Genomic DNA, 11,398 nt, shown 5'->3' on the forward strand with positions numbered 1-11,398 from the left:
AGTAAAATTCCAGGATGCTGGTGGAGGGTTTATTTCTTTCCTGCTTTCTTTCTCTCTTAGTGTCTTGAGACAGAAGTGTTTAACAACAGACCTTAATAGAGTGGAAAGTAAGTAACAGCAAAGAGAGAGCAGAGAGGTGAGGTGAACATGAACTAGTTTCCGCAGCCTTTGACAGCTCATCTGGTGGGAATAATGAGTAATTTATGTAGTATTCCCCACTTCAGATTATCAAGTGGCTAGACTGAAGCTGGGAAACACTCCAGGTCCAAATCAGATACAACAAAGGGGATATTTGTAGTCCTTTGTGTATTCCTTTATGGTATTCATTTTTATTAATTTCCTGATACTGAAAGTATTTGTGGTGGGGAAGACAAGGTTTCACATCCCACACTCTGTCCTCATGGTAGTCACTCAGGATGCCAGGGTCAGCACATCCATGGCAGGTCTGCAAGGCTGCACTGTCGGCTTCAGATGAGATCCTGACATCAGGTACTCTGCCCAGCTCTGCCATGTAATCCGTTACATCCTTGAGCCCACTGCTGATCGGTGAGAAGAAACTGAAGAAAGAATTTAGGTTTAGTTTACTGGTCGAGTAGGGTCACTGTGACGTATCACCAAATCGTTTGCTGGTCTACAAGCAAGTCAGTCTGCCTCTTCAGGTCCAGATTGACACCCACCTGTTTCTGTTTTTTCCCAAAAACTGCGCTACCAGAGGACAGCTGCTGCCTCAGCAGAAAACACAGTGAGGGTGAAACTGCAGTCCATTTATCTGAAGTCTCAGCCCATATGGCAGCTCCTCCCCAGTTGTGTGTCTGGCAAACAGCTTGAATTTGTAACCTAGTGGCCATACATGCAGTCCCAGTCTCACCCACAGATTCAGCATCACTATGGGTGCCTTGTCCTGCTCTAGTGAGGGATGAAGTGCAGAGAAGCACTTGGCTGGGGGTATGCCTTCCCCCAGCTGGCCAGGGCATGCTGAAGACAAGTTCTCACTTTGGAATGGTTCAAGGAAAGGCAATTAAACTTCAGTAAACTCAGAAAGCAGTGTTATCCTTACAAAGCCCCAGAAAGGTGCTAAGGGAGAGAGTGGTCTGGACGACTGGAGATGCTGATCCCATCAGCTGCTGCCTCTGAACTGGTCATCCAAGCCCCATCCCTGCTCACAGCACAGCTCCTCTGTTTAACAGAGGTGCTTACGTGGGGCGAGGTAATGCTCTGTGGCCTGAACGTGCCAGGGGAGCCCGAGTGACCTTCTCAGACAGCTGAGTCTCCTGTGCCTGGCCGTGTCCTGCCTGCCCTTCCCACCCTCTGGAAGGTTCAAGCGGCTGGGTTTCAGTGGAGAGAAGCTGCAGGATGGTTGGCCTCCTCACACCTTTGACTTCTTCAGCAAACATGTAAAGAAGGGCTCTGCCGATGATGAGCAAGCAGGGGCTCAGGGGGACTCTGTGTAGTGCTTGCAGCTACTGCAGGATTTTGGGTTGGTTTTTTCATAACAATTGTAATTACTTCACTAATTGTTAATGTCCTTTTGTGCATTTGACTAAAGAGAAATGATACACAGTAAGCTTGGAAATGTCTCCCATAAAAACAAAGAACCAACAAAATCCAAATAAACCCCTTAGAAGTCTTTTTCTACTGCAAATGTTTTAGTATAAGGAGTTAGGAGAGCTTTTGTTAGAGGGGGAAAAAAACGGATTTCAGCTTGCAATATATTTTGCCTGTTTTGCTGCTAACAAAATTGCATGCTACCTTAATACTTAGGGGCATTTTACTTTAAAGATTGCAAATAACCTTTTTTGGTAATGATTGAACAAACTTAAATGTGTCCTAATTACATTTATTCACATAGCAGCTAAGATTATTGGAAGTACTGTTACTTTTCCATTGGAAATCTTTATAGCCAATTTAACATTCCTAGTAGTTTCCAAACACATGTCCTTGAAAAAAATATCCCAACAATTCCTTGGAGCCCAATGCTCTCCAGCTGAAATCCTTTTATACCACTGCATCCATCTTTTGTAGACAATATTACCACTCCAGTTTTATACCAGTGTGGCTAGAAATAGAATTAGGTCTTCTACCTCCAGTCAACATTATTTGGCATTAATCCTCTTTGGCAGAGGCAGCAGCCAGCTCTCTGCCAGCTGTTGGCAGGTCACCACGAAGCACTGGAGTCGATGTCAGTTTTAGAAGTTGAAACTGCACATGGTGTTTAACAGAAGTAGAATAAATTTCTTTAAAATGAGTGAGCGTGCTTAAAATTATAAAGCAGCTGTTAGGATGGGCCCTCTGTACTCCCATGAGCATTTGGTAGCTGCTAAGGGAGGAAACTGAAAATGAATAATCTGTTTTTTCTATTCTCATGCCAATTTACTCAATTAGCATCTCAATATCTGTTTGTCACTAAAATGGACAAATTACTTACCTGGATGCTTTGCCAGAGAACAGTCAGGCTTATCTAATATCCTGCAATAGTAATGTTGTAATTGTAGAAACATCCATCAAAAGGGCTGAAAATGTTCAAAGGAGTAATCGTTATTCTAATTTTATAAGTGGGGAAAGCAAACCAGAGCATTGTAGTGACCTGTCAGAGGGGGTGAGTGGCAGGAGCTGGGCTTCCTGATACTCCCTGCTTCTCTTGCAAGGCATCAGGTACAAAGTCAGGGCAAGCAGTAGGGACACTGCTGTACTACAGGAGTCTTCGTGTACATCTTGAAATACCATGGGTCTGTGCACAGCATGCAGCTTTAGGATATTGGCTTGCCTGTGTGCAGGGCAACCGCAGAGCCTTCTTAGGGGAGGAGGTGGGGGTGCAGGTGAGATCAGCCATATTCTCGTTGCAGGATTGGGGCTGGTTCTGTCTGTTGTTGTAAGAAGAGAAAAATCCATGTTTCTTCCCTCTAGTATTCGATAGTAAGATTTTCATGATGCAGTTGCTTATGTACTCTTCCTCACCTTGTTCTCCTTGTGTCAATATAAATCTACATTTTCTCTCCTTTTAAGCAAAACGCTAATAATTTTCTTTCTATCCCACACAAAATAAACCTAGAATACCTGCAGTTAGCTTAAACACCACTAACAAAACCTCTATGTTTTGCAAAGAGTTGGAGGCAAGATGATGTAAAGTGACTCATGGTTTATATACAAGTATATGAAAGCTAAACTAGCCTTTGGATAGCTATGGATAATTCTTTCCGTCCCATAAAAGACTGGTAGTTCATACTGTTTTCATATTTTAGTTGCTGGGATTTCATACCGATTACGGTATTTATTTAAAATAACGAGCTATGTGAGTCCATCCAGTTCCCAAGAACCCCATTGCCACTGTTCATTATGAGTTACAAGTAGTGACAGGATTACATTGTTAATGTCCACAGGTATTCTGAACATTAGACCTGTCTCTTATGTGTAGTTCTTCCTGCTGGTTACCTGGGAGTTGTCTGCTTATATTCTTTCACCTCAAATATTCACCTCAAAAATTTACCAACCAGAAATTATACACTAGTAAAACAGTCATGCTGTTACTGTTATAGTGAATCAATAGCTTTGCTCTCAGTCCTCTTTTTGTGTATTATTAAAAATAAAAGTTTTTCTACATACAGAATGAATACTGTGGCTGATTAAAAATTTGCATTAGATTTTGAATTGAATCCTCAGCACAAGGGTGAAGGTTAGCCTTGCTAATGGCTTGTGGCTCCACATTATGTTTCCTTGAAGCTGGAGGTGAGAGAGGACACAGTGATGGGTGTTGGCATCCATCTAGAAAAAGATTGGGTGATGGACTACAGCTTTGTCTCCATTTGGTCTCCAGAAGACTGGGTTTTATTTGCTAGTGCAAGCTGGTGTTGGCTTAGACAATGTTCAGGTGCTCAGTTGAATTTTTGGTCAACTTGTGATGTAGATCTATTGTTCCAATTAATCTATAACATCCCTAGAATATGACTTAATTTTCCCATTAGCCTGTACTTTCATTAAAAAAACCTCATATATTTAAACAGGGAGTACAGCCAAAACTTGTGGCTTCAGTTTCAAGTTCTACAAAGAGAAGCCAGCAATAGCCAGGTTTGCTGTGGCTCTTTGAAAATGTAAGACAGCCCATACAACCACGCGACAGCTGCAGGGGCTTGTTAAGCAGCAAGGACTTGTGGTCTCAGAGATTTGGTAGGTTAATTTAGGTCAGAAATGCTTTGGGATTTTATCAATAAGATGCACACATATCTTAGCATAGAATGGTTACCTTTCTCCTTAATGCAGTCTTCAGATATTTGTGCAGTGCCCCATATGTACCTGCACAGTGCAATGGGTAGAACCAGGCTCTTGGTGGAGCCCTGTAATACTGGGTTTGGAGTGTGGTAGCAAGGAGAGTGGCACTTGCCACACTCATAATACAGTACTCAAAGGACAGGTTCAAGCTGTGTTTGTCACCAGAATCCACTTTCATGGGTAACTGAACTGCAGATAATCTAAACAGGACACTTGCAGAAGATTTTAGTCCATATATCACTGCAAGAACAAGACAGCCTGAGTTAAAGTGGAAATAAGTCCTTGTTCTGAGCCCCATATTAACATGTTTTCTATTTCTTCCTTTCCAAGTTGACCAAAGTGAAACCAATCTGCCTCAAATTTCATGGTCAAGATTTTGTTCCAAGATTATAGATGAAGTGGGTCAGCTATCCAGAGCTGGTAATTTATGTGAATACAGACAGGATTTGTACTGATTTGTTGTTATCTAAAATGACTAATGTTTCGTAAAAACAAATTTCTGCTTGTGGTTTGCTCTGAGAGTTACAAATACTGTATTTGTACCAGCACGTCACTCTCTGGTGCTGATTGCGGGTGACTGCTCACTTCAGCCAGGCAGGCCTGTCTCCCTCCTTAGACAGTGGTGGTCGAGGCATGAAAATGTAGAGTGACCCTTGAAACACTCCAGGAAAGGGGTGGGAGGAAATTCTGGAGTGAAGGAAGAGCTATGCCAGCTAGATTAAAAGATTCTTAGGACATCTAATATTGTTTGGGGGAAAAAACTAACCTTTTTAATATGTATTTACAACTGTAAAGCCCCCTGAAACTTTCTCAGGACAGGAAACAGCTGATCGTCAGGCTCATATGCATGTTGAACTGATCAATGTAATAATGGGTACATTGTGTTCATTGTGAATATCTCACCTAGGTGAGAGTCACCATAGCTTTGGTCATCTTGCAAGCCGCTGGTACTGCCTGGGACCTGAGCAGGAGCCTACCAGGCACAGAACTGCGGGGAATGCCCCACTGCCATGGTTCCCACCCACACGTGGTCTGTCCTCTCTCCCTATCCCTTCCTTTGCCCGTGCCTTTCCGCTCTGGCAGCAAAGCCCTTTGCTCCAAGGCAGGCTGTGGGCTGAAGGCATCTCCCTGAGGACGGGACGTGTCCCTTGAAGCCCCTGTTTTAGGGGCACCTTTACTGGCTGGGATGGTCTTCAGCAGACTCCGATACACAGGCCATGAAAGAGCATCAAGAAGCAGATGGGTGCACACTAAAAGCAAAGGGCTATTTGACATGCAGTCATTAGCCGTTGCCAAGTGCATTAGTCCTCTTACGTCTTTCAGAAGGTCATCATTTGATAACAGAAAATTGCCGTTTTGTTCCAAGTAGACAATTTCTATAATAAGAATAAAACCTCTTAATTAGGGTTACGAAGAAGCAGAGTATCATGTGCTTAATAGGAAGGGCAGTAGTTGCTAAGCTCACAGAAAGGAATGGGACGGGGAAGGGGTGCCGAGCCCGGCTGCAGCATGGTACACAGCACAGCCCTGTACCAGGGTGGCTGCATGGGCCCTGCAGCCCAGGGGGCTTGTGGCCACATGTTGCTGCCGAGACGGTGTGGGCAGGGTAGAGGCATGCTTGGCCTCTTCTGACAGCAGTGCTTTCACCTTCATGTGTGAGATCCCTGTGCCTTACGAGCCTGCCCTGTGCCTCAGCCTTGAGCTGCTGTTCCAGAAAACTCTGCTTTTTGCCAGCAGACTATGGTGAATATTTTGCAGATTTGGTTCTGTCAGAAAAAGAATTTTTGGTCATTTATGTTCAGTTTGTGTGACTTCGGGACTGGCTCAAGCTACCGATACTACCTTTATTGCTAGCATCCTCTTGCAAGTAACCAATTTGTCATTGTTGGTCTCCTCTTCATTCACCATCTCTAGTTAATTAAATGACACTTTCATGTATTTGGTAAAGTCCTCTAATGTGTCACTCAGGCAGAGGTCAGATGGAGTGGGCTGTGTGGTAACAGCAGAGCGTGAGTGGTGAGGAGTGTGTGCTGAGGTGCGGTGGGACCGGGGCTGAGAACATGTTGCATCAATTCATTATCAGCCATCACCACCTAGTGGCAAAAAGGCTCCATCTGGATTCATCGCTCAACTTAGGTGTCCCTTCCAAGGCTTTTTTCCCTAAAACCCGAAAATTCAGATAGATTTTTCACATTTGCTGAGCTGGTTCTGGACTCACACTGGCTTTTGTGACAATGTGAAATTTCCTTCTCTGCAGGGAACCGCTTCTGCTTCATGCAAACCGACATCCAAACTGACTCATATGCGTTGCCTTCTAGACAGCTGAACTTCTTACACAGATAAAAGGAAGAGTTTTAGCTTTTTTGCGCAGTAGGTGAGCAGACCTTATACAACACCCAGATTCATACGTAATATAACCCCAATCCTGAAATCCAAGGAGATGGGGATCTGGTACAGGTTTTCAACTACTTACAACAAAAGGAATAGAAGCCCCTGTCCCTAAAATAATAAAAAAAATCAGGTTCTAAGTCCTTTTCTACTGTACTCTGGAAAAGAGGGGTGGGAATACTATATGGTATTGAGGAGTGATGGGCACCTCCATCTCCTTATTAACTAATGGTTAACAAAGCTGAGAAGTTACTGAAGCCCACTAAAAGAATAGATGGGAAAAGAAAGTATATTGCTGTCCTGGTCCCTTCTTTAGTATATACATGTTAATCTGTTTCAATGGCATCAGTTGTGTCTTTCTCTTTATTCTCCCCACGCACACTTCTGAAAACTTATTTTGCTTGTCCCCTGGCAAATGTTCCTCCTAGTTCACTTGGACCCAGGTTTTTGCCTTCCGCCTGTTGCCCTCAGCTGCCTCCTTGGAGGGGAATCTGCAGGTGAAATGCAGATAACAGCTGCTAACATTTTCTTCAGATAAAGACTCTACAATAAAACTTGTTCCCGACAGTTCCGTGTGCTCACCGTGGCAATTAAATTGACAAAGGAGTTACAGTTTCTTCATTATACTTGTGATTATGCTTTTAATCTCATGATTTGCTAATGGATAAAATGTTTGATGCCCTTAAGAGTACATCAGCAGGGTGTTTGCTGGAAGAGTGGGCTCCCTCTGCACTTTTTCCAAACTAGTTGGCTCCCAGCATGGCTGAAAGACTCCTCTGCCTCTGGGGGACCAGAGAAGGGCAGGATGAGCTTGCATGCACTCACAAACTGCCCCTTGAGATGGTCCCTCTGTGCCTTTAAACCCCATTTTCAAAGCTGCTGTGTGTGCAAGAGAGTGTTTCAATGTATCCTCATGTTTCCCATTACCCCAAATCTTTTGCAGGGTTTGTGGGGAGCCTAGGCAGTCTTGGGAAGTGTGCAGCCATGCTGGCAGCCGTAGGCATGTTGAGGAGCCTGGGTCATCGCTCTTGGCATAGAAATGGGTTCAGTTCTTATAAATATTAGTTGCTTCAGCTGCCATTGTCAGGCTTTGGGTGATGCCTGATTCATCCCATGGTTCCTCAGGCTAATCCCCACGAAGGGCCTCAGCCTGGGGGTGGCCCTGGTGTAGCTTGGCATGAACACCATGGCATACCCTGTCGGCATGCAAAACCGGTGACTTTCATGTGCTCCTCTTAAACAGGTGTCTGCACAAAGCTTCGGAGGGTGGGATAATTAGACTGTGTCATTTTTAGGAGGTCACCTCAATACCCTGGACCTTGGAAGGGTTGGTAGGCCAAGCAGGCTGACACAGAAACAATTAAAAGCTCACTGGTGGGTGAGTTTTTTAGCGTAAGTCTCATGGATTTGGGGTGATACTGGTCCATGTTAAAATATCTCTGTTTTTTTGGCTGTTTTTTCTTCCCCATGAGAAAAAAATTAAAAATATCTTCTGAGCCTACTGTTTTCCATAAGGGAGGAAAATTTCTGAAAATTTGGTTCAGGTGAATATGTTCTGTGACGTCAAAAGTGATTTTCAGTGGAAGGTGTATATACAATTCATGGACAAGCTTGTTGGCAGTTTTTATTTTGAAAAGTTTCATGTGGGGTTTCTATCTAATAGTGATATAATCTTAATGAAGAGTAAAATCAGAACAAAACCAACCTTCAGTTGTTTTCATAACCTCTCCTAGTATGCACACCTGCGCTGTAGTTTGCATGTATGCATGTTGTTCACGTGACCAATGTTCAGCTTCCCCTCTCTTACAAAAATACCCTGAACAGTGCTGGCTGGTGGGAGATCAGAAGTCCCTTTGGGAGCAGAGGTCTGTGACACTTGCCCAAGCTGTACTTCAGCAAAGGGCAATTACCATATGTATAATATTCTTGTGAAAATACTTTTGAAGTGCAGGACCCTCTGTCAAGGTTACCCTTATTCTCCAGCTGAGGGGTGATGGGCTGCAGATGTCTTCTCAGAAACACACACCTTTAACCTTTCCTTTTTGATACACCATCTGTTTGCAAACAGGCATGAGAAGAGCAGCAACTCTGCGCACTTAGAAAACACAGGGCCTTTTTTTATCATAGCACATTCAGCCTGCACGTGAGGCTTTGAGTTACTGTTCAGGTAGTTGAAGCCAACCACATACCTGTATGCTGTAAGACCGGGATCTCTTGTATTGTGCACAGCTGTATATTCACACAAATGCCTTTTGTCTGTATGGCCCAAATATTCATTTAATCTAAACTGCAAGACCATTGCCTGCCCTTCTGCTCCCAGACTGGCTTAAAAGTGTGTGTAGATGTAGTCATGGCTGGAGTAGACAGGTTGAGCTTTGCTGGGGTGTGGGTAAATGCCAATATTGTGCATGTGCAGTGTAATATGTAACGCTCTGTCTCCTCTGCCTACCTGGTGAGGGGTGAGTGAAGCATCAATGCTGTGCACAGCTGGATATCTGCCATCTTAGTGCAGCATTTGCCCCTGGCCCACTAAAGAAAGTGTTTTGCAAGTGTCTCTGGTGTGATGCAGTAACTTATTAGCAGGCTGAGGCCCAGGAAAGGTGCTTGCTGCATGTGAGCTGTTGAAGGTACTGAGTTGACAGAAAGACGAAGGAGGGAGCTTGGGAAGCAGACAGAAAAATCAGCAAACTAATGTAAAGGAAAGTACTGCTGTGGGAACCAGCTGACAGTCAGCTGGGGTAGAGTCCAGGCAGAACTGCTGGCGCCCAGCCAGCTGCTGCCAGTCACCAAACGGAGACAGGAGAGAACAAGTACCAAAAGCGCACAAAAATCCGCGTGGTTGCCAAGCCCCCCTTAGCAAGTTACCCACTGTAAGCCAATAAACGATGGTTTGAACAAATCCTGTGGACAGAGTTTAGGAAATTTCTTGGAAGCCCTGGCCATAAAGTCTATTACTTTGAAATTAGTAATTAGGCTTCGAAATCTGTGTCTAAAGTGTGATTTATGGACTGAATGTGTCAGGCCAGGTATATTCTGATGTTTTGGAGGTCAAAGCCTCTAAGAAACAGCAGGCAGTAATGAGTCGCCTACCCTTTCACTGCTGCCTTATGTGTAACTCTGGTTTTCTGTCATCTCACACCAGCGCACAGTAAATTCCTCCCACCCATCACACTTACCTTTGAAAGCGACTTCTCAAGCAAGCAGAGGATCTCTCCTCTTTCTATCTCCCTCCCAGCTCAGAAGAGCCTTTTCCTCTTTCATAACATTATAATGAGCCCAAAATCTGTTGTATGTATTTTTTCCCATGGTTTTATGAAAAATGCAAGCCAACTTTTACCTGCCTACAGTGTGTGATGCTAGGACAGAGACAGTGCGGGGGGGGGAAGGCTTGTCAAGGCAATGACTGCATTTAACTTATGTTGCTTATTTCTCCCTCGCCTTGGAGAGATATAGAAATGAAAATTCAAGAGACCAGAATAAAAACCAGCATGGCTTGATAGAGGGTGGCATTAGCAACAGAATGGGAAAGGACATTTTGTTCATGTCACAACAGGATCTATTTTTAAGAGCTTGTAGTATATTTCATGTGATAAAATCACTTCTGGGATTATTCTTCCTAAAAAAAATATAATAATAATGCCCATGCCCACTGCAGAGAGCACTAAAATAGTCCACTCCAGCCACTTCAGACAGGATGTATGGAAACAATCAGCATTAGTCTGAGGTAAGAACAAAAGAGGCAACTATCTGGTGACGCAGAATAAAGAGAGAGGAGAGCAGAATTTTGTTCAAGTAGATTGAAAGAGCCAGTGGCGTTGGGAGAATTATTAGGGATGATAGAAGTAGTAATTTTTTTGACTTAATAACTGCTCTAATTGGCGGCCATCCCTTTGAATATGAATATCCTGCTGAGTATTTCCATTAACTCTCTCGGAAACAAAACAAATGTGTTCAAATCTCCTCTGGGCAGGGGAAGACTGTTTTTACTACTGAGGCAGAGGGAGGGTCAGATGCCATCAAGTGCTTTAAAAACACACTCTCTCTTCAACTGGCAGGAGCATCTCAAAAAGATTGGGATTTTTTCTGTGTACAGCTAATTAAAGGTCTAGGTTTCAATTACTTTCTTGTTTTCTTTGTGGCCTATAATATCACGTCAGTCAGAACATGTTTTAAGCAGAAACCTCACCTGTAAGGGCCCAGCCAGTATACATACTGCTCTGAGATGGTTTTAGTTATAGATAAGGTGTGATTTTAAAAATGTATATGAAAACAAGGCATGCAGGTCCCACTGAATTTCACTTTGATGCAAGCATACAACTCATCTAGATGTCTTGAAAGCATCTCAAAGGGCAAAATATGGTAAGCTGTGCTTCAAATTAATTTTCAAAGATGAGTGGTCAACATTGTCAGAACACTTTCAGATTTTTTTTAAAAAATAATTAAATTGACATTTTCCAGTTCCAGTGTTATCTCCTCATAAAGTCCCCCCAAGCTAACACCAGTTACATTCATCCTAGCTCATGTACTGGTCTTTCTCAAGCATTCCACCTGTTAATGGGACATGAAGTATAGATGTGATGTGCACATCCAACAATCAAATTCTGCTGATGACCAGACAGCAATTTTACAAATGAGAGCGTAAATTGTGTAAGCATGACTGGGAAGGAGCCTTTCCCCCGATGAACATTATTCAGCCTTTTGGGGTGTCAGAGGGACTATCCTCATCCAGTCTTCTACAGCACCTCTC

This window comes from Falco cherrug, chromosome 9 (genome assembly GCF_023634085.1).
Source record: "Falco cherrug isolate bFalChe1 chromosome 9, bFalChe1.pri, whole genome shotgun sequence".
Classification (NCBI taxonomy): Eukaryota; Metazoa; Chordata; class Aves; order Falconiformes; family Falconidae; genus Falco; species Falco cherrug.